Raw genomic sequence first — 24,973 nt, forward strand, 5'->3', positions numbered from 1 at the left:
CAAAAATATCAAAATATCAAAATATCAAAATGTCAAAAATATCAAAATGTCAAAAATATTAAAATATTAAAATATTAAAATATTAAAATATTAAAATATTAAAATATTAAAATATTAAAATATTAAAATATTAAAATATTAAAATATTAAAATGTCACAATACTAAAATATAAAAATATAAAAATATAAAAATATAAAAATATAAAAATATCAAAATATCAAAATATCAAAATATCAAAAATATTAAAATATTAAAATATCAAAATATCAAAATATCAAAATATCAAAATGTCAAAATGTCAAAATGTCAAAATGTCAAAAATATCAAAATATTAAAATATTAAAATATTAAAATATTAAAATATTAAAATATTAAAATATTAAAATATTAAAATATTAAAATATTTTGTAACATTTCTCCAAACACTCAAATTGTGTTTGAATTGTAATAATCAACCGACTAATTTGGACGCAGCGACTCACTCACTGATTTCACTCCTCTGACCGTGCCTCATTTTGGCGCCGTTCAGCTATGGTGTTTTTGTATCCTTATTAAATCACATTACTCCTGCTGTCCTGTTTTCCACCTCGTCCTACTCCTTGAACAGAAAATGATTGAATTTGGGCAATGTATAACTAGATACAAAATGTTGCGTTCAAATCTTTTCGGTCACCCGAAATTCGTAACGAATGCCAATTAAAGGCTTGGGCGTGAGTCAAAGTGTAGCGTGAAATGCGCGGTTCCACATCGGAGGGGACCGGTCCTGGTTCACATGGTGTGTTTTTTGTTTTTTTTGCAGTATGACTCATTTCTATAAATGAGATATTCACAGTCCCCTTAGGCGCTCGGGTTGGGGGGGCGGTGGCGTTGGGGGGGGGTTTGTATCATGAACCCATAAAAATGAGCATGCAAACTTGAAGGACATTATATTAAAACCGGGGCACTTGAAAATCGATTGTTTTGCGCCTTTGGGGGAAAACGTAACAGCAAACATCAACACGGCATCAAACCACATATCCCGATGATGCGTGTTAGATTAGTCGGGGTGATTTGAATATGCTGAGTCTGTGTGCGTGTGTGTGTGCGTGTGTGTACTTCCTGTATGCTGTCCTAGTTTTGCCTCGCACTGTTTGAGGTCAAATAAGGAGCAAACATTCCGCATCAAGGAAGGAAGAATCGTAGCCACGGGCACGCTAGCCCACTCACACACACACACACACACACACACACACACACACAATTAATTCATGTACTAAAATCAGATTGGCCACGCTGTCAGGACTGGTTTACACGGACGCCATTAAAACAACATCATTGTCCACGCGATCAATGAAGTGACAGGCGGGGCGGGAACGCTTTTTTCCATATAAGGAATATTATTTATCATATCCGGGGAAATACATGGACGTCCACATCGGTGTTGATGTCACTTGAGGAGAAGAACACACAAAGAGGGGGTGTCACATACCGTCACTGTGGACAGGTCAGTGGGATGACACAGCCAAGATGGACACCACTGCCAGCAGGTTCACACACACACACACATATACACACACACACACGGCCAGGGAAAATCAGACATCATGGGACCTGACGTAGGCTGGGGGTTTGGGGTCTGATTGGCTGTCACATGCACTCTGGTTGTCGTGACAACCACTGTCCCTGCGGGACACCGGTGGCCCGAGCGCGGCATGGGACCGAGCTGTGACACTGATGAAGGAGCTGGAAACTTTTAGAAGCGTTGTTATTATATTTTTTTATTTTATTTTATTTTTTATTGGTTTGTGGCAGATTTTAATCGTGTTTTTGGGTAAGACCGTGATCAAGAATGGACGCCCGGCGGGAGTGGGACTCGTTATTTTTTAACGCACAGGAGAGTCCGCCGTGTAAAATGATGCTTTTAGGGACTATTTTGATCATCTAGCAGTGTGATTATATACTACTTATATACAGTATTTGTACAGTCTTTGTATACATTCATAACCCACAGTTATTGCTCATACTGGCAAGAGATTAAAAACAATTGAGAGTTCTGATCTGCAATTAACTGATTAATTAATATCGTCATCACGTCAAAAAATTACATTACGTGGCGGATACAAATATTGCGAATGCGTTTCCTCTCTGCTACTCGCCGTGCCCTCCCAACTACAATCAAACAAGCCCCAACACAATAACAGCCAAAGTCCACTTCAGATAAAAACTTAGAGATTAAAAATTTCATGAATGCAATTTAATACAATATTGCATTAAATATGACGAATTAATTAATCACATACATTTGCCGTGTGTTATTACATCTCATGATGCTTGAGGTAGCTGTTTTCGTATGTCATGTCAGTTCTAGGGCTGTCAAAAGTAATGCATTAATGCAGATTAATCCAACATTTTCATTAATCTGATGCAAAAATCACTCATCTGCCTTGCAGAAATTACATTATGTGGCAGATCCAAATATTGCAACTGCGTTTCCTCTCCGCTACTCGCCGTGCCCTCCCAACTACAATCAAACAAGACTCAACACAATAACAGCCAATCAAAGTCCACTTCAGATAAAAACTTAGAGATTAAAAATTTGATTAATGCAATTTAATACAATATTGCATTAAATATGACGAATTAATTAATCACATACATTTGCCGTGTGTTATCACATCTCATGATGCTTGAGGTAGCTGTTCTCGTATGTCATATCAGTTCTAGGGCTGTCAAAAGTAATGCATTAACGCGGATTAATCTATATTACCTCAAGCACAAGAAGCCCAACGTATATAAAAATTTTGAGATTAAAAATTATTCATTCATTCATTCATTTTCTATCACTTATCCTCACGAGGGTCGCGGGGGGTGCTGGAGCCTATCCCAGCTGTCTTCGGGCGAGAGGCGGGGTACACCCTGGACTGGTCACCAGCCAATCACAGGGCAGAGATTAAAAATGATTCATTTATTCATTCATTTTCTACCGCCTAACTTTTTCCTCACAAGGGTCGCGGGGGGGTGGTGGGGGGTAGCTGCTGGAGCCTATCCCAGCTGTCTTCGGGCGAGAGGCGGGGTACACCCTGGACTGGTCACCAGCCAATCATAGTGCAGAGATTATTATAATTATTAATTCATTCATTCATTTTCTACCGCTTTTTCCTCACAAGGGTCACGGGGGGGGGGGGGGTGCTGGAGCCTATCCCAGCTGTTTTCAGGCGAGAGGCGGGGTACACCCTACCAATCACAGGGCAGAGATTAAAAATTAGATTCATGCAATTTAATAAAATATTGCATTAAATATGAGTAATTAATTAATCACATACATTCGCTGTGTGTTTTCGTGTCTCATGATGCTGTTCTCATATGTCATATCAGTTCTAGGGCTATCAAAAGTAATGCATTAATGCAGATTAATCCATCATCCTCATTAATCTGCCTTGCAGAATGACTCAATTTCCCATAAATGTCTCGTTTTTACTCAAGAAGTGGACAAACTGCTCCTCTCGGATAGCGTGAAGAAGATGGTGTTTTGCATATCGCTCTCCAAAGTCTCAAGTGGTTTACGAAGGAGGTTCTAAAGCTCAGACCCAACAAGCTACCTGGAAGAGTTCTCCAAAAGGAACACGAAGCTTTGTTGCTTCCATCTATGCCATATCCCAACGTGTCAGACCGCCATTGATCCATGCCGCTTCATGAACAAAACCCATTTGCACATCAGCGTGGTGTGACGTTTATTTATTATGACTTTTTCAGCACCGCCATTGGATTTTTATTTTTTATTTTTTTTTAACGACGCCGTGTCCGCTGCCACATGACACAGCGAGGTAAGAAGGATGTAAAGAACATTCAGTATTACTGCTAATTCCAAATGCCCCTATTTCACCTAATGTGTGCCAGTGTTTACATAATGTGTGTACACATTGTCTTCTCTCATTTCTTTCCATTTGCTTGGAAATAGTCCCATTAAAAGGTGATTCTCTTGCCTCACTGTTATTCTCCGCCTTGGATAATGAAGCCGCAGGAGAGGCACATTCCGGCGGAATTAAACTCTCCCTCTCTCTCTCTCTCAGATACAAATACACAAGTTAAATAATTTGACATCTGACCTCACTCGGCAGCAATGAGAACATGCTTATAAATAGCAGCAATTCACAGCAAGAGTGGACGGTGCATCACAAAGATGAATGACTCGACTCCAAAATGCCTTTTACGACTTTTTCTTCCCTCAATCTTTCCCTCTTTCCTTTCTTTTCCTTTCCTTGCGTCCTCGCCGCTTTGTTGTGGCGCTGATTGTCTTTGCAAGTGTTAGATATTATGCAGTGTCATCGCTCAGGCCGATGACTTACACACAGGATACGCACACTCACGCAGCACAATAAGAGTTACGCAACACTTGGATGTGACTCCTAATGATAAACAGTATAAAAACTGTCAGTAATTTTACAAAAATAAATATTATTTAGGCAAAAAGTGAAAAAGTTGTCATAATATTATGAGGGAAAAATCATGTCATTTTGGTAGCATAATTATGAAATATGAAAGAAATAATATTATTTTATAAAAGTCATAATATTATAAGAAACCAAAAATATTGGGAATAAAGTCATGAGAAAAAAAATTGTAAAAAAGTGAAAAAGAAGAGCAGAAAGTTTAAATTATTAAATTATTAAATTATTAAACTATTAAATTATTAAACTATTAAATTATTAAATTATTAAATTATTAAATTATTAAATTATTAAATTATTAAATTATTAAATTATTAAATTATTAAATTATCACATTATTAAATTATTAAATTAAAAAGTCAAACAAGTAAAATAAAAAAATGAAACAAAACAATGGAAAAAAGTTAAAGAGCAGAAAGTTTATATTATTAGATTATTCTTATTCTTATTATAAAATATAAAAATATAAAAATATAAAAATATAAAAATATAAAAATATAAAAATATAAAAATATAAAAATATTAAAATATTAAAATATTAAAATATTAAAATATTAAAATATTAAAATATCAAAATATCAAATTATCCAATTATGCAATTATCAAATTATCAAATTATCAAATTAGCCTGCCCGAGGAGGAGCACTCATTGTCGGACACACTTTGTCAGAGGCGCCGCTTCTAAATGCAGACCCAACCTTGGTTCATCAAGTTCACGTTCACTAAAACAGAGCTTGGGGAAGCAGATTGTGCCTACAGCCACGCTCCTGTGTGACATCACAAAAGAAGAGTTTTGCCACGCCCTCTGAAAGCGAGCATTTTGAGCCATCCCAAACTTCTTTCGGTGCTCAATTCCAAATGTGAAACTGAAACTTTGGCATGGTTTAACACCAGAATACAACATTCCAACTATATTTATAGGTCAGAAAAGTGGAAAAAACATAATGTCACCTTTTATGTCGGACACCCCTGATTGGGACTTTGGGCCACACTACTGTACTCCCGATTGTTCCGTGACTGTCAGTCTTCTACCTCCACCTTCACAAAAAAATCGTACTGAGTGCTGAGTGGACACATTTCTTGGCAATATTTTCATTTGTCTAAAATCCGATTTCTCCCGGCCCAGGATTGCTGAGCGTACAACACCGCACGCACACACACATGGCCTCCAGAGAACACCTCACTCTTCCTAACAAGCACCTCAGCTGGCACCCGGCTTGAAGTTCTTCCTAAGAAAACGACTTCAGAACATGCAAGAGAAGAGCCGCAGATGCTAGCCTCTCACGTTGCGATCAAGCAGGGGCCCGGCCTGGAGGTTATTTACACACATTAATCAGCTGCGGGATTAACTATGCTCCTAATATGACAACAGGAAGTGCGCCAATGCTGAAACGTTTGTCACCTGTGACTAACGAGTCAACGGCTACGACTTGGGATCATAACAGCTTGGAGGAGATAACGTTTCATTCACTTCCTGTTTGTTTGTTTTTTTTTTCTCTGTACTGGAACCTTGGGAGAGAAACATGCAAGGAAATCTTACATAAGCACAACAAATGACAAGCTGATGTAATGAGATGGGACAGAGATATTAGCATCCCAACATGCTAAATGGCATTTTTCATTGCAGATGTCTGGATCAGAGTCACGCTGCACATTTGTTTGACAGCGCCGATTCCCAGCATGCACACGTACAGTAGCACATTTGTTTCCTTTCAATCACACGCAATTTCATTTCACATGTTTCTTGTTGCAATTATAATTAATTATAATAATATAATATAATTATAATATAATATATATTATATTCTTTTTTTATATTATATATTATTTTTGTTGTTGCAATTATAATTAATTATAATAATATAATATAATATAATAATATATATAATATGTATATATTTTTATGTTATTATTATATTATTATTATAATGATATTATTATTATATTATATATATTATATAATAATATAATTAATAAATTTGGGGATTTGAAATTGTCTTGTATTTTGTTATTATGTCTATAATAGTGGGTAATAGCAGTGCAACGTGACTATAGGGGTGTTAGTTCACATCTAGGAGGGCTCTAATAATGTGTCTATTATGCTTTTTTTCTACTTTTATGACCTATAAAGTAGTCGGAATGTTGTATTATTTCATTTCAATTACATGCAATTTCAGTTACAATTTTTCTTGTTGCAATTATAATTATAATAATAATAATAATAATAATATAATTATAAAATAACATAATATAATATATATATATATATTATATTATTCTTTTTTATATTATATATTATTTTTGTTGTTGCAATTATAATTAATTATAATATCATATAATAATATATATAATATGTATATATTTTATATTATATTATTATTATATATATATATTATATAATAATATAATTAATGCATTTGGGGATTTGACAAATTGTCTTGTATTCTGTGATTATGTCTACTATAGCGGGTAATAGCAGTGTAACGGTGACTATAGGGGTGTTAGTTCACATCCAGGAGGGCTCTAATAATGTGTCTATTATGCTTTTTCCACTTTTTATGACCTATAAAGTCGTCAGAATGTTGTATTATTTCATTTCAATCACACACAATTTCAGTTCTAATTTTTGTTGTTGCAATTATAATTAATTATAATGATATAATATAATAATAATAATGATACAATACAATACAATATAGACCAACGGTACCAACGATACAACCAACGGTAGTCGTTTGGGTGGAATCACCCTCATTCTGTTTGAAAGGGGAACGACACCGCCGCAATAGGTTTCAGGCCTATCGATGACCATCGTTAAGTCTGAGGGTTGACATCACCCAAACGACTGCCGTCGGCGGGCAGAACCACACAACAAAAGTCTGTTTAACTTGGGATCCTCCATTGTATGCGGCACCAGCTGAAGTCCTTTCCTATGACTTTTCCAATCGGACACCGACACGGATGCTTCCGGACATTTCCACTTAACCACACTCTCGGGGTCGAGTGTACTCGACTCTTTTGGTCTGTTTGGCAACTTTTCTATCGACCATCAAAGAAATGCAGAAGTGCATTTTTTCCGTCAACTCTTGGTTTTGGTCCCTGAGGTCAAACTTTGCAGATATGGAGCGAGAGCTTGTGCTAAACTTTAGCTAACCGTGTGAAAGTGCTGGACTGGCTTTTCTGTGGAGTGGGTGGGGGGGGATGATGAGTGGATAAATGAGGCAGAGAGCGCAAGAAAGAAGACGGTGAATAATTTCAGAGGTTGTGTCAATTAGAACCGCCTTCTTCTTCCCGCCATGATTATTACTCGGGGTTACTTTGCTGTAACTAAGCGTGGGAGACCGTGTCAAGTATAGCTGACCAATGTCCAGGCTAATCAGAACGCCATCCCCAACAAGGCCACAGCGGTGGAGCAAGAGCGTGTAATTAGTGCAGGGAGCAATAAAGCTCGCGTATACAAAAAAAATGTACGACGCACAAAACAGGCTCTCATCTGAGCCCAGGTAATTACACTCCGATGACAAAAAGAGCCGGTCTAGGCAGAACCCGGAGTTATTACCTGAAACACTTATTTAAATAAGGAGGAGGGCAACGCTGGGATGGGGACGGGGGGGTGGGGGGTGGGGCGGAGAGGGAGATTTGGGGAATGCAATAACATCTTAATGGCGGGGAGAATATTAACAGGGTGTGGAGGCAGCCTCAAGGGCAAATGCAGATTTCATCCAAAATTCAGCCGGAGGCGGAGACATGGACTTGTTTGTGTGTCTTGTGTAACTTTACATAACAAAAGTTCGGCCATTTTGGGTGCCTTGTATTTTTTTTAAATTAAAAAAATATATATATTATTTTCATTTATTTTTATTATTTTTTTATTATTTTTTATTATTTTTTATTATTTTTTATTATTTTTTATTATTTTTATTATTATTATTATTATTATTATTATTATTATTTATATACCTTATTTTCCAGACTAAAAGTCGCACTTTTTTTCATCGGTTGGCTGTTCCTGCAACTTATACTCCAGAGCGACTTATAAATGAAAAAAATATTTATGTTACATAAACACTGGATACCTTTTGTGTTTATGTTTATTTTTTGTGTAGCTGAATAACCATTGTGTTAGCATAGCTTACACCTATTAGCATGTTCTATATTATTTTTTATTATTGTTAGAACTTGCCTTCCAAGAGGACGTAATGTCTGTTTTGGTCAAGTAGTTTGGAAAATAAATTAAAAATTAATTATAATTATAAAATTTATAATAATAATAATAATAATTATTAAGTATTATTATTAATAAGTATAATAATTATTATTAATAATAATTATTATTATTAGTTATTAGTGTTAGTTATAACAATAATAATAATAATAATTAATAATAATGATAATAATAATTATTATTATTAATAATAATTAGTATTAATAATAATTAATAATAATAATTATTATTAATAATTATTATTAATCATTAATAATAATCATTATTATTAATTATTATTAATAACGACCCTCATGAGGAAAAAGCGGTAGAAAATGAATGAATGAATGTCTACTATATCGGGTGATAGGAGTGTAAAGATAACTATAGGGGTGTTATGTCATGTCTAGAGGTCTTTAATAATGTTAAAACTGTATTTATAAGGTTGTAATCGGGTTCTTCTGGAACAAAAAAAAACATGCATGTTCGGTTTATTGTCCATGGTTGTTTGTCTATATGTGCCCTGTGATTGGCTGGCCACCAGTCCAGGGTGTACCCCGCCTCTCGCCCCGAAGAAGACAGCTGGGATAGGCTCCAGCACCCCACCACAACCCTTGTGAGGATAAGCGGTAAAAAATTAATATTGGGTGATAGGAGTGTAAAGATGACTATAGGGGTGTTATGTCATGTCTAGAGATCTTTAATAATGTTAAAACCATATTTATAAGGTTGTAATCGTGTTTTCTACGCTCTATGAAAATATTTAATATATAATAAAGGAATCCTACTTCTGGAACCAATTAACCGCCATAAATGAGGGCAAAAATGTTTTTCTTAACTAACGGACTAGTGGTTAGCATGTAGGCTAACGACTAGGAGTTTCTCCGCTGGGTTAGGCTCCAGCTTCAGTCCCCCTTGCGACCCTTGTGAGGATAAGCGGCAGAAAATGAATGTCTACTATATTGGGTGATAGGAGTGTAAAGATGACTATAGGGGTGTTATGTCATGTCTAGAGGTCTTTAATCATGTTAAAACTGTAGGTGAGTTCAAGAGCAGCAGCCAGGGTGAGAGAAGCTGTAGAAGAGTGTTTAGGAAGTTTATTAAATATTTGGGTGTTTGTTTTGGTGTTTTGTCGCATCTTTGGTGGGATTCAGACCGATAACCGAGTCGATCTACCTTTTCCATCCTTTCATCGTGAGGCGCTTAAACTCCTCCACCCTTTTCTGGGGTACAACCACGGACTCTGAGTCATATACAGTATATAAGATAGCGCCTAGCTAACACTCCATGTGGAATTATTTGTCTTATTTTAGCCGTAGCCGTGTCATAATCTGCTGTGTGTGCATGGATGCCTTTTTTTTTTTTTTTTTTTCCAGGACTACATTGAACATCTTGAGGCTGTTTTACACCACCATTTTTAAACCCACTGTGGCCCACGAGTCAAAAAGTTTGCCCACGCCTGTCATGGAGGTCTGCCTCCAACTTCTTACCCTTCCACATTTAAATTGTGTGTCAGGAAAAAGCAGATACTTATCTGGTTTGGAGTCTAAATGTGTGTGTGTGTGTGTCTAAATGTGTGTGTGTGTGGTGAGATAATAGGACAGAAGTTTTTCATCCACGGGGATTAAACTTTCATTGACCTTGAAATGTGAGCCTCTTGATGAATCAATAAATATTGATGTCCTAATCATTAATCTTTTATTCAATCCTTGAGCAGTGACAGGCAACACAAAAAAAAAAAAACTCCCCGGAGGTGAAAAGATGAATTTCATTCCCCAAACGTGATTGGTCCGTCGGGGGTTCCGTTGAGCGGTATTCACTGTTGACTTCTTCATCACTTTTGGGGAGTGGAAGGCAACGTGTCGTCACGTGTTATTTTTCTGAGTGTTGATTGGACGAGCTTAAATTCAGATTTTGCCCACACACGTCTTTTTTTTGTGCGTTCTAAAGGTACCAAAAGAGATAAAAATCTGTTTTTATATCTTTATAATATATAATATAATAGTATTTATCTCTCTTTCTCTCCATCTATCTGTCTCTCCATCCATCTATCTCGCCATCTCTCTGTCTCTCCATCTATCTATCTCTCCATCCATCCATCCATCCATCCTTCCATCCTTCCATCCATGCATCCATTCATCCATCCATCTTTGTTTTCCTTTTCCTTTCTTTTCCTTTCTTATATTTCTTTCTTTTCTTTTCTCCATCTATCTCTCCATTTATCCATCCATCTACCTTTTTCTTTCTTTTTTCCTTCTTTTTCTTTCTTTTTTTCTTTTTCTTTCTTTTTCCATCCATCCATGCATCCATCCATCCATCCATCCTTCCATCCATCTTTGTTTTCCTTTTCCTTGCTTTTCCCTTTCCTTTCTTTTCTTTTTTATATTTTTTCTTTTCTTTTCTCCATCTATCTCTCCATCTATCTATCTCTCCATCTCTGTCTCTCCATCCAAGCATCATCCATGCATCCATCCTTCCATCCATGCATCCATCCTTCCATCTATGCATCCATCCATCCATCCTTCCATCCATCCTTCCATCCATCCATCCATCTTTCCATCCATCTTTGTTTTCCTTTTCCTTTCTTTTCCTTTCTTATATTTCTTTCTTTTCTTTTCTCCATCTATCTCTCCATCTATCCATCCATCCACCTTTTTCTTTCTTTTTTCCTTCTTTTTCTTTCTTTTTCTTTCTTTTTCCATCCATCCATGCATCCATCCATCCATCCATCCATCCTTCCATCCATCTTTGTTTTCCTTTTCCTTTCTTTTCCCTTTTATATTTTTTCTTTTCTTTTCTCCATCTATCTCTCCATCTATCTATCTCTCCATCTCTGTCTCTCCATCTCTCCATCTATCCATCATCCATCCATCCAAGCATCATCCATGTATCCATCCTTCCATCCATGCATCCATGCATCCATCCATCCATCCATCCATCCATCCATCCATCCTTCCATCCATCTTTCCATCCATCTTTGTTTTCCTTTTCCTTTGTTTTCCTTTTCCTTTTTTATATTTCTTTCTTTTCTCCATCTATCTCTCCATCTCTCCATCTATCCTTCCTTCCTTCCTTCCTCCCTCCCTCCCTCCCTCCCTTCCTTCCTCACAGTAAAGAGGATAAAGATTGTACCTAAGTATTTTAGGTGGTGGACAAAATTCTCCCAAAAGTGCAGCTCATAGTATTTTTCCAATTTCCCACCGTCTCGAAGGCAGCATGAATGTGTTAGCATAGCCTGCGGTAGCGTTGTGGTTTGTGCGTTACTTCTTCACACTTGTCGGCCTGTGGAGTGGAGTGGAGTGGAGTGGAGTGACGGTGGGCTTTAGACGTGAAATGAGTGGACTGTACACGGTGGAGCGTATTACACATAATGTCCGGGTGATAGCGGACCGGGAGTCGGAGGAAAAGAAACCCGGCAGGTGGACTCAATAAGCGCTTTGACGGCGTGATGGTGACACACGGTGCAGCTCCACAAAATGGGAAGTTAATGAAAGCTCTCGCGCTCGCACAAAAGAGCGATCGGCGCAACGCTGATGGATGTGCGGTAATTGTCGGGAAGAGCTCAATTGGCGCACTTTCAAAAATGAGATTTTGACAAAGGCCCCCCCCCCCCCCCCCGGGTGCCGGCGGCCATATTCCACTTGACATGTTATTAACTCCTCTCTGTGGCCGCCGTGTTATCTGTTTATTCTTTCTATCCATCCTTGTCCCTCCCCAGGTGTGGCATTAGGCACTTCTGTACAAAAACATCTGGCAAAGGTTAGCACGTTTAGCTAATGGTAGGATTACAGCAACATGCCAATAATGGGACATGGCGGTCCCCGGATACGTGGAGGTAAAATTAATTATGACAAAGAAAGATCCCTGTGGGGGGGGGGTTTGGCCGAGCCCCAACTTTTCCATCTACTGTGGTACATTGGTTGTCATGGTGATTCATTGACAATGTAAATCCAGAGTGGGCAAATAGGCTGACAAAGGTGAAGTGAGGACTTCCATCCGTCCATCCACAAAGGCATCCATCCATCCATCCACGCGTCCGTCTATCCATCTGTCCATCCATCCATCCAGGCGTCTGTCTATCCATCCATCCATCCATCCATCTGTCCATCCGTCCGTCCATCCATCCATCCATCCATCCATCCGTCCATCCACAAAGGCATCCATCCATCCTTCCAGGCATCCATCCATCCACGCATCCGTCCATCCATCCGTCCATCCATCCATCCAGGCGTCTGTCTGTCTGTCTATCCACCCATCCATCCATCTGTCCGTCCGTCCATCCGTCCATTCATCCATCCATCCGTCCATCCATCCATCCATCATCCAGGCGTCCGTCCATCCATCCATCCATCCATCCATCCGTCTATCCATCCGTCCATCCATCCAGGCGTCTATCCATCCATCCAGGCGTCTGTCCGTCCGTCCGTCCATCCATCCGTCCATTCATTCAGGCATCCGTCCATCCAGGCGTCCATCCATCCATCCGTCCATCCATCCATCATCCAGGCGTCCGTCCTACCGTCCATCTGTCCGTCTGTCCATCCATCCAGGCGTCCGTCCATCCATCTGTCCATCCACAAAGGCATCCATCCATCCTTCCAGGCATCCATCCATCCATCCATCCACGCGTCCGTCTATCCATCCATCCATCCAGGCATCTGTCTATGCATCCGTCCATCCATCTGTCCGTCCGTCCATCCATCTGTCCGTCCGTCCATCCATCCATCCCTCCCTCCATCCTTCCAGGCATCCGTCCATCCATCCATCCACGCGTCCGTCTATCCATCCGTCCATCCATCTGTTCGTCTGTCCATCCATCTGTCCATCCATCCAGGCGTCAATCCATCCATCCATCTGTACATCCGTCCATCCATCCATCCATCCACCCATCCACTTTCTATGCTGCTTGTCCTCTTTATAATATAATATAATATAATATACAATATAATATTTTGGTAAGTGGAGCATAGAAAACCCATTTACAACCTTTTAAATTCAGTTTCCAACATTATTAGAGCTCTCTACAGACGAAATAACACCCCTATAGTCCACCTAATGACGTGGGCAGTGAGTTGATGTGGGAGCGGAGAGCAGAAGGGATCCAACAAAAAAAGTTTTCCATAAAAAAGGAACGATTGGAGGAGGTGGGATGGGGGGGGGGGTGGAAAGTCTAATCTCTTTTTATTCTCTTTCGGGGGTCCTTCCTTCCTTCCTTCCTTCCTTCCTTCCTTCCTTCCTTCCTTCCTTCCTTGGGAAGCACACAGGAGCACATTGAAACACTTTGTATTGTCTAAGCAAATGCATATAAGGGTGATAACTAACGTTATATTTATTCTAATTCTATCTACATTTTATTCGAACAAAAAAAGGAACGATTGGAGGAGGTGGGAAATGGGGGGGGGAAGTCTAATTAAGGCTAAGAGACTCTCACTGTCTCCCTCCGTTCTTTTGTTTGCCTCAGCAACTTTTACAGTACGTCCACCCCCCCCCCTTTCTTTTTTTTTTCCTCATTTACTGCAGTGGCAAGCACATCCCCAACGACACCCCACCCCACCACCCCACCTCAACCCTACCCCACACTCTCACTGCTCAATGCCTGCAGCATGGGAGAGTGCTGTACAGGCTTCTCTGGGGGGGGGGGGGGGGGGGGGGGGGCACACACACACATTTTGGGCTCGAATAAACATGCACATGCTTAATCATGTGTTAACACCAAAAGGCGCATCCGCCCATCCACACTGGCATTGTGGCGCGGAACGCTCCGCTAGGCAACAGCAGGGGGGCAGAGAACTTCAAGATGACGTGATTCCCCTCCCTGATCTCCGCTAATGTGTTTGTTTCCGCTGAGAGATAAGAGAAACGGGAGCAGCAGAGGCATGAAGGAGGGAATTAAGGAAACCGGGAGAAGAGTGAGTGAGTGAATGAGTGAGTGAGGAAGGGAGGAAAAAGGGGGGAGACAAGATGGAGAGATCCCAGAATGCCTGAGCAAGAACGCTATTAGTATTCACATCCCGATACATCTCATTCTCCCATCGCTTCTGCTATCTTGTCCATCAGATCTTATCCGGGATGGGAGCGCACACGCATTTTTAGGAACGACGACTCTCGGCGTTTTCCAGGTTGATTGTTTTGGGATGGCGGCCCGTACACTAAATGTCCTAAAGAGTCATTATTATTATTATTATTTATTATTATTATTATTTATTATTATTATTATTATTATTATTATTATTATTATTATTATTATTATTATTATTATTATTGTTATTATTATTATTATTATTATTATTATTATTATTATTATTATTATTATTATTATTATTATTATTATATATTATAATAATAATAATAATAATTATTATTATTATTATTATTATTATTATTATTATTATTATTATTATCATTATTATTATTATTATTCGTACTTTTCCTCTGGAAAACAATGCACACGCTCAGTAACTCTGTAAAATATGATATTATATTGAATATTACAAATTAATATACGGCTTCATTTTTTATTCTATTTTATTCTATTTTTTATTTTATTTTGTTATATTTTTCATTTTATTATATTTTTTATTTTATTATTTTTTATTTTATTTTATTATATTTTTATCTTATTTTATTATATTCTCTTTTATTATATTTATATAATTTATTATTATTTATTGTTGCATCCATGACATAATATATTATTATGACATAATAGGATGATTTTTGGAAGTTGGAATTAAATTTTTCACCCTTATGCACCCTTTTCCAGAAGATGTACATTTAAAAAAATATTAGATATCCCATTTAGACATCGAATTAATAACAGGTCTCTAATTAATTAATCACCATTTGCAACTATGTTTGAGGTTTTAGTGTATTTTATTGAAAGATAAATAAAAAACAGGATTAGATACGGCGTCCTTGAACACATCCAAATGAACTGGAATATTCATTTCTTTTTGCAATGAGGGTTGCATTCAAAGACACCGTGTAACTTACGTTTTCGTTGTAATTTCCGAGCGTACTTGAATCCAGCAAAAATTGAGAGCTGCAAAGTGAAATATAATATAAAAATATCCACAAATTTCCATGACACCGGGTGGCAGCAATGTTACTGTAAGGTTGGGTGAGACACACAAGCACCAGACTTGATCACAAGAGGCTTTTATTGCAGCTTTGAATGATCAAGGGGCGGTTGAGTGGTTGAAAATGAATGAATGAATGAGTTCTCCTCCTATTTTGTGTGGAAGTGGTAACTTTTTGGCTTCTTATTTTGTCTTTCCCCACCCTCGCCACATCTCTGTGTGGAGTTTGCATGTTCTCTTTAACATTATTAGAGCTCTCTAGACATGACGTAGCATCCCTATAGTCACTTATACACTCCTATAATTCATTATTTATGACATTACACAACTCTTTTGCTGGAGACCCGAGTTCAATTCCACCCTCGGCCATCTCTGTGTGGAGTTTGCATGTTCTCTTTAACATTATTAGAGCTCTCTAGACATGAGGTAGCATCCCTATAGTCACTTATACACTCCTATAATTCATTATTTATGACATTACACAACTCTTTTGCTGGAGACCCGAGTTCAATTCCACCCTCGGCCATCTCTGTGTGGAGTTTGCATGTTCTCCCCGTGCATGCGTGGGTTTTCTCCGGGTACTCCGGTTTCCTCCCACATTCCAAAAACATGCTAGGTTAATTAGCGACTCCAAATTGTCCATAGGTATGAATGTGAGTGTGAATGGTTGTTTGTCTATATGTGCCCTGTGATTGGCTGGCCACCAATCCAGGCACAATAATCCCCCAATATAGCTTAGCCTCCACACCATCACCATCCCATATTCCCACTGAAGAGTCAAACTACATACCCACCCCATTGGTTCCCTGATCCTGGTCTCTTGGTTCTTTAATACGTCCTCCTCCAGCTATCTATACAAACCGTCACCATGGATTTGTATTTATTTTGGCATATGGTGTATGTTTTTGTTTTTTTGCATCAAGCAGCTCAGGCGGAATTGCTTCTGCTGTCTCATGAGGTCTTGTCCTGTCAGCCGAGATGCTGCTCAGAAGCCAGTGTCAGAATCGGGGTAATGTCGCCCTAAATGGACTCACACATAAACTATATTTATATTCTCTTTGGACTTCAATGTGTGCTGTGATTAATAGTCTGTTCACCCCATTGCTAAAACTGGTGGCCAGCCAATCACAGGGCACATATAGACAAACAACCATTCACACTCACATTCATACCTATGGACAATTTGGAGTCGCTAATTAACCTAGCATGTTTTTGGAATGTGGGAGGAAACCGGAGTACCCGGAGAAAAAAAACACGCATGCACAGGGAGAACATGCAAAATCCACACAGAGATGGCCGAGAGTGTTTTTTTTTTTTTTCCAGATTTAACGATGGTCGTGGACAGGCCTGAAACCTAGGCGGCGGTGTCGTTCCCCTTTCAAACAGAATGAGGGTGATTCCACCCAAACGACTGCCGTTGGTTGTCTGAGGTCCCACTTCATTGCACCTTTAACGACTACCGTTGTGGAACGCAAACCGTTCTTGTTTGGGAATGCCTCCCCATTTGGATAAATACTGAATCCTGCACCAACGCCTCGGTCTTTGAGGATGCAGAGTCCAGTCCGTCGTTTCGATGCCTGACCTCCTTCAACCGCCCACAAAAACGACATCAACGTACAAACACCCACACAAATACAATGGAGGATCCCAAGTAAAACAGACTTTTGTTGTGTGGTTCTGCCCGCCGACGGCAGTCGTTTGGGTGATGTCACCCTCAGATTTAACGATGGTCGTGGACAGGCCTGAAACCTAGGCGGCAGTGTCGTTCCCCTTTCAAACAATTGTCTGCTAAAGAGGGTGATTCCACCTAAACGACTGCTGTTGGCTGGCCTTTAACGACTATCGTTTTGGAACGCAAACCGTTCTTGTTTGGGAATGCCTCCCCATTCGGTTAAATACTGAATCCTGCACCAACCCCTCGGTCTTTGAGCATGCAGAGTCCAGTCCATCGATTCGATGCCTGACCTCCTTCAATCCTTCAGACTTTTGTTGTGCGGTTCTGCCAACCGACGGCAGTCGTTTGGGTGATGTCACCCTCAGATTTAACGATGGTCTTGGACAGGCCTGAAACCTAGGCGCCGGTGTCGTTCCCCTTTCAAAAAGAATGAGGGCGACTGAACGACTGCCGTTGGTTGACTGAGGTCCCACTTCATTGCACCTTTAACGACTATCGTTTTGGAATTCAACCGTTCTTGTTTGGGAATGCCTCCCCCTTCGGATAAATACTGAATCCTGCATCAACCCCTCGGTCTTTGAGGATGCAGATCATCTTGAAGAATCCAGTCCATCGATTCGATGTTTGACCTCCTTCAATCCTTCAGACTTTTGTTGTGCGGTTCTGCCAGCCGACGGCAGTCGTTTTGGGTGATGTCACCCTCAGATTTAACGATGGTTGTGGACAGGCCTGAAACCTAGGCGCCGGTGTCGTTCCCCTTTCAAAAAGAATGAGGGCGACTGAACGACTGCCGTTGGTTGACTGAGGTCCCACTTCATTGCACCTTTAACGACTACCGTTGTGGAACGCAAACCGTTCTTGTTTGAGAATGCCTCCCCATTCGGATAAATACTGAATCCTGCACCAACCCCTCGGTCTTTGAGCATGCAGAGTCCAGTCCATCGATTCGATGCCTGACCTCCTTCAATCCTTCAGACTTTTGTTGTGCGGTTCTGCCAACCGACGGCAGTCGTTTGGGTGATGTCACCCTCAGATTTAACGATGGTCTTGGACAGGCCTGAAACCTAGGCGCCGGTGTCGTTCCCCTTTCAAAAAGAATGAGGGCGACTGAACGACTGCCGTTGGTTGACTGAGGTCCCACTTCATTGCACCTTTAACGACTATCGTTTTGGAATTCAACCGTTCTTGTTTGGGAATGCCTCCCCCTTCGGATAAATACTGAATCCTGCATCAACCCCTCGGTCTTTGAGGATGCAGATCATCTTGAAGAATCCAGTCCATCGATTCGATGTTTGACCTCCTTCAATCCTTCAGACTTTTGTTGTGCGGTTCTGCCAGCCGACGGCAGTCGTTTTGGGTGATGTCACCCTCAGATTTAACGATGGTTGTGGACAGGCCTGAAACCTAGGCGCCGGTGTCGTTCCCCTTTCAAAAAGAATGAGGGCGACTGAACGACTGCCGTTGGTTGACTGAGGTCCCACTTCATTGCACCTTTAACGACTACCGTTGTGGAACGCAAACCGTTCTTGTTTGAGAATGCCTCCCCATTCGGATAAATACTGAATCCTGCACCAACCCCTCGGTCTTTGAGCATGCAGAGTCCAGTCCATCGATTCGATGCCTGACCTCCTTCAATCCTTCAGACTTTTGTTGTGCGGTTCTGCCAACCGACGGCAGTCGTTTGGGTGATGTCACCCTCAGATTTAACGATGGTCTTGGACAGGCCTGAAACCTAGGCGCCGGTGTCGTTCCCCTTTCAAAAAGAATGAGGGCGACTGAACGACTGCCGTTGGTTGACTGAGGTCCCACTTCATTGCACCTTTAACGACTATCGTTTTGGAATTCAACCGTTCTTGTTTGGGAATGCCTCCCCCTTCGGATAAATACTGAATCCTGCATCAACCCCTCGGTCTTTGAGGATGCAGATCATCTTGAAGAATCCAGTCCATCGATTCGATGTTTGACCTCCTTCAATCCTTCAGACTTTTGTTGTGCGGTTCTGCCAGCCGACGGCAGTCGTTTTGGGTGATGTCACCCTCAGATTTAACGATGGTTGTGGACAGGCCTGAAACCTAGGCGCCGGTGTCGTTCCCCTTTCAAAAAGAATGAGGGCGACTGAACGACTGCCGTTGGTTGACTGAGGTCCCACTTCATTGCACCTTTAACGACTATCGTTGTGGACTGCAAAGCGTTCTTGTTTGGGAATGCCTCCCCATTCGGATAAATACTGAATCCTGCACCAACGCCTCGGTATTTGAGCATGCAGAGTCCAGTCCATCGATTCGATGCCTGACCTCCTTCAATCCTTCCGACTTTTGTTGTGCGGTTCTGCCAGCCGACGGCAGTCGTTTGGGTGATGTCACCCTCAGATTTAACGATGGTCGTGGACAGGCCTGAAACCTAGGTGGCGGTGTCGTTCCCCTTTCAAACAATTGTCTGCGACTGAACGACTGCCGTTAGCTGACAGACGTCCTACTTGATTGTACCTTTAACGACTATCGTTGTGGACTGCAAAGCGTTCTTGTTTGGGAATGCCTCAGACTTAACGATGGTCGTGGACAGGCCTGAAACCTAGGCGCCGGTGTCGTTCCCCTTTCAAAAAGAATGAGGGCGACTGAACGACTGCCGTTGGTTGACTGAGGTCCCACTTCATTGCACCTTTAACAACTACCGTTGTGGAACGCAAACCGTTCTTGTTTGGGAATGCCTCCCCATTCGGTTAAATACTGAATCCTGCACCAACCCCTCGGTCTTTGAGGATGCAGAGTCCAGTCCGTCGTTTCGATGCCTGATCTCCTTCAACCGCCCACAGAAACGACATCAACATACAAACACCCACACAAATAAAACAGACAAGACTTTGTTCAATGCCCTTCATACATAAAACTGTGCATTTCCCGATCAGACCCGCTTGTTGTTCACCATTTGTGCGCGTCTCCCCCGTCTGCTTGTGTCAGCCTCGCGGGGTGTTGACACCAGATGGGCCGACACAGACTGAGGAATGATGTGATGAAAGTCGGATGTGATGAAAGCTGATTGAGCTCATTTACACGCCACTTAGTGGAGATGGGCCAAGATTTCCTGCTGCCAATATTTGCTTGAATGCGTGTGACATTCGACAATATGCTCCCAAAGTATCCAACGGAATATCAATGTTTCTCAATCCGGATTAGCTTTGTTTGTCACGGCCAAAATAATTATATATCAATTTTTATTGACAAAAAAACAATCGTTCCGATGATAGTCCTGTTAATATTGCTGAGAATACATTATTGATGTCATTTGAGCACATTTGTTTACATTTTACTGCACATGTCCCAAAGTGGCGCATGTAAACCAGATTGGAATATTCCTATCCGTGTATACTATTGTTTTAGGAAATATCATTCAAAAATATTTCATTCAAAAGACGTAAAACACTAGCAACACTAGCATAGCTATGTGAGCTACTGTGCTAGCATGACACATTTTAACAGCAACATCATGCTAGGTTGGTCTACTCGGGGGGGGGGACAAAATGATAAAAACAGCTAGGATTGTTCCAATCTAATATTTGTATTGGATATCAGTCTTTATTATTATTATTATTATTATTATTAATTATTTTAAAAATATTTATTATTATCAATTTTTTTATTATTATCATTATCATTAATTATTTTAAAAATGATTTATTATTAATATTATTAATTATTCATTAATTATTATTTTGTTATTTCCCGCAAATATTAACAAAACAAAATAGAGCGTCCACATTCTTTGCACCGCCCTTGAACCACCCCCAAGGAAGTGACGATGACAACAAACAACAATGCAGTAATCCCTTTTTAATTGTTTATTATTATTATTATTATTATTATTATTATTATTATTATTATCATTATTTATTATTATTATTAATTATTAAAAAATATATTTATTTTGTATTATTAATAATTATTTTAAAATTATTATTAGTTATTATTATTAATTATTTTTTTTAAATATTGAAATTATTATTTGTTGTTATTAATTATTTTAAAAATTATTTATTATTATTAATAATTTTTTAAAATTATTATTTGTTATTATTATTAATGATTTTTTAAATTATTGACAACAAACAACAATGCAGTAATCCCTTTTTAATTGTGTATTATTATTATTATCATTAATTATTTTTTAAATTATGTATTATTATTATTATTTATTAATTAATTAATTATTATTTTTTTATTTTCCGCAAATATTAACAAAACTAAATACAGCGTCCACATTCTTTGCACCGCCCTTGAACCACCCCCAAGGAAGTGACGATGACAACAAACAATGCGGTAATCCCTTTTTAATTGTTTATTATTATTATTTTTATTATTAATTATTTAAAAAATATGTATTTATTATTAATAATTATTTTTAAATTATCATTTGTTATTATTATTACTTATTTTTTAAAATTATTTATTATTAATTATTATTATTAATTATTTTTTAAATTATTGACAAACAACAATGCAGTCATCCCTTTTTAATTGTGTATTATTATTATTATTAATTATTTTTAAATTATGTATTATTATTATTAATTAATTAATTATTATTTTTTTTATTTTCCGCAAATATTAACAAAACTAAATAGAGCGTCCACATTCTTTGCACCGCTCTTGAACCTCCCCCAAGGAAGTGACGATGACAACAACCAACAATGCAGTAATCCCTCGCCACTCGCCAAAATCACGTCATGTTTTGTGTTTGAATATTATTTTGCGTTTGATATCATAAAAAAACAACAAGTATGGGCGCTACATCAGCGAGTATTATACACAGTGCTAGCTCATGTAGACCTCACGTTGACGTAAACATCCATATTTTATTTCCACAACATCATTAAAAAGTAGATGAACCATGTCGTGTTTACAAACTTCCATTGTTTTATTGCCCAGATTGTATTTCTATGGTTATATAGCTAGATTCATGGAAGTCGTACTGACGGTTATGAATCGCCGTGCGTTAATTTAACACTCAGCTTGGTGCTTGGCTGTTGTGCGGATTGTATACGACGGGGGTGGGGGTGGGGGGGGGGGGGGGGGGTGAAATGAAAGTTTAATTGTTCAAACTGCAGGTAATGTTGCCTGCTCCCTGACGTGTGATTCATCGACATATATAAAGCCTTTAAGAGGGATGGGGGGGGCACTTAGCGTTTTGTTATGATTTTATTGCATTATTTATTATTATTTACTTTTTCTTCTAACATCATGAACGCTGTCATGAAGCAAAGTGTTTTTAATAACTGTATAGCTTTTTCTTTAAAGAAAAAATAGTTTTTAATTATGGGGCTTTATTATAATTAATAAATTATAATTATATTATTCCTTATGCCATTATTCCCGGACAATCGGGATTCAGGCCACACCTACTATTTGCACATGTACGCGTTGCACCGCTCTATGATCTGCAGGCGTCCACGTCGTAACATGAAATATTTAATACACAAAAATATATGACACAGAACAACAGTGCGGACGAAAAACAGCCGTATAATTCCTTCATTACACACTTTGTCAGCCTCTTTGTTCTTGAATCACTTTCATCCTGAGGCAAATTAGCAATTTAGCTTGCGGGACAAAAAAATAATGGCTAAAAACAACCAATTACCTAAAAATGTCATCCAATACTTGAAATATGATCTGAGGGAAGAACTAAATATGAAAGACTTATATGCTAGGACTAGAAAATAAAAATGAATAAAATTAAGTAAAAAGAAATTTATTAAATACAATTAAAATAAATTAAAATTATATTGGGAAAGCAGAAAGTGAACAAAAAAATAAATTAAAAAAGTAAAAATTAATAAAATTAAGTAAAAAAAATATAAATTAAAAAAATAAATAAATTAAAATTGTATTGGGAAAGCAGGAAGTGAACAAAAAATAAATAAAAAAAGTAAAAATTAATAAAATTAAGTAAAAAAATATATAAATTAAATAAAATTAAAATAAATTAAAATTATATTAGGAAAGCAGGAAGTGAACAAATGTAACAGTTACTGATTGTAAAAGTACCAGATGGAGGGGTAGGATTTAATAAGCGTTGCTTCTTCCTACTCCTTTTGGACATGTGGAACTGGGAACTGATTATGGGATGGCACTCAATTGTAATCTGATGCATGTTCAAATGAAATTAAACCATTACCATTACAATTTATCCATTGATTAGCTGCAACATTGGTTAAGTTAAAGCGTGAACCTATTTGTCCTATTCATGCCCTTATTAAAAATATTATTAATTATATTATTATTATTATAAAATATTATTAATTGTTATATTAATATTATATAAAATATTATTATTTAAAAATAATATTTAAAATATTAAAAACTGCATTCAATAATATAGCATTGTAATAATATCAACATAAAAAGTGCCTTTATTCCTTTTTTTTGTGGCTAATAAAAGTTTGCGATGGCGTCGAACGTGTTCAGTCAGTCCATATAAAAAATAAATCAAGCGACGGTGTACTGTACTGTTAGACGTATGCATATATACATACATACAGTATCCTGCCTCAGTGCACATCGTCCTTGATTGACAGAATACATGCATTGGCGTTTTAAACAGTTATGCTGGCCCCCACCGAGATGCATTTTTTATTATTATTATCATGTTCACTTCACTTTTTTATGAAAGTATGTGCTGTTTCACTGCAGGGAAAACATTGTTGTGGTACACACACACACATATATATATACACACATATATATATACACACAGTGTGGAAAGGGTAAAGAGTTTCTGCACTAGTGAGTAGAGAAGACATGTTGTGGACTAAGTTTGGGACATTGTGTTAATTTGTGATATGTACAGTATGTGTTTATTCCACAGGGCTATTCTTGTCAGGTCAGGTTTAAAATGTAACACTTTTTTTTTTCGTCCCCCCGACCCACTCTCTCTCTTGTGTGCAGACCTTTACATCACCTCACTCTGTTTTTTTTTTGTGTGTTTGTGTTTTACTGCGTACCTCTGAGGCCTTGCGGATGGCGGAGATGAAGTCCCGTTAATGGCTTCCGAGGACAATCCAGAAGCTGCCGGGCCTCGGTAGTCAGTACTTTGTGGTTTTGTGTCTGGAGGAAGCAGAAACTCACATGTAAATTATTCATTTTTTTTTAGAGTGTCAATATTTCATGTTAGATTAAATTGTAGGTTTTATTATCTAAATGAAGCATCAGACAATTTTATTTGCTTTTATTTTGATCACTTTGGAAATAAAATAAAATTAAAAAAAAAAAAAAAGAGAAGCACACATCCACTCTCGCTCTGCTCTGACATACATGATTATTTTAGCGGTACGAGGTAGCAAACAAATGAGAAAAGCGTGTATTTTCCGGGTCTTGTAATGTTAGCGACGTACACACATAAGCTTTTACTTGACTTGCGGTTGAAAACCTCCCTGGGAAAAGTAGACAAATATATAAAAAGATGTGAGAGAGAAGGGGGGGGGGTGCACCCAAGCGAGCGTAAGGAACTCTTAGACTTTTTCCATTTCACTTCCCAAATTTGACTGATTTGGAAGTTTTTTCCCGGTGCTTGAGTGTGCTGTAAGCCTGTCTG

At 38.5% G+C, this 24,973-nt stretch overlaps 1 long non-coding RNA gene across 1 annotated transcript in view; it reads right to left on the minus strand.

The window, feature by feature from the left end:
• Positions 1-24,485, minus strand: part of LOC131103328 (uncharacterized) — a 44,473-nt gene extending 19,988 nt beyond the window's left edge. Inside the window, exon 1 of the long non-coding RNA XR_009119591.1 lies at positions 24,384-24,485. This is a non-coding gene — a long non-coding RNA (uncharacterized LOC131103328). The remainder of the gene's footprint in view (positions 1-24,383) is intronic.
• Between the last annotated feature and the right edge of the window lie 488 nt (positions 24,486-24,973).

Source organism: Doryrhamphus excisus, chromosome 15 (assembly GCF_030265055.1).
Source record: "Doryrhamphus excisus isolate RoL2022-K1 chromosome 15, RoL_Dexc_1.0, whole genome shotgun sequence".
In the NCBI taxonomy this organism is placed as follows: domain Eukaryota; kingdom Metazoa; phylum Chordata; class Actinopteri; order Syngnathiformes; family Syngnathidae; genus Doryrhamphus; species Doryrhamphus excisus.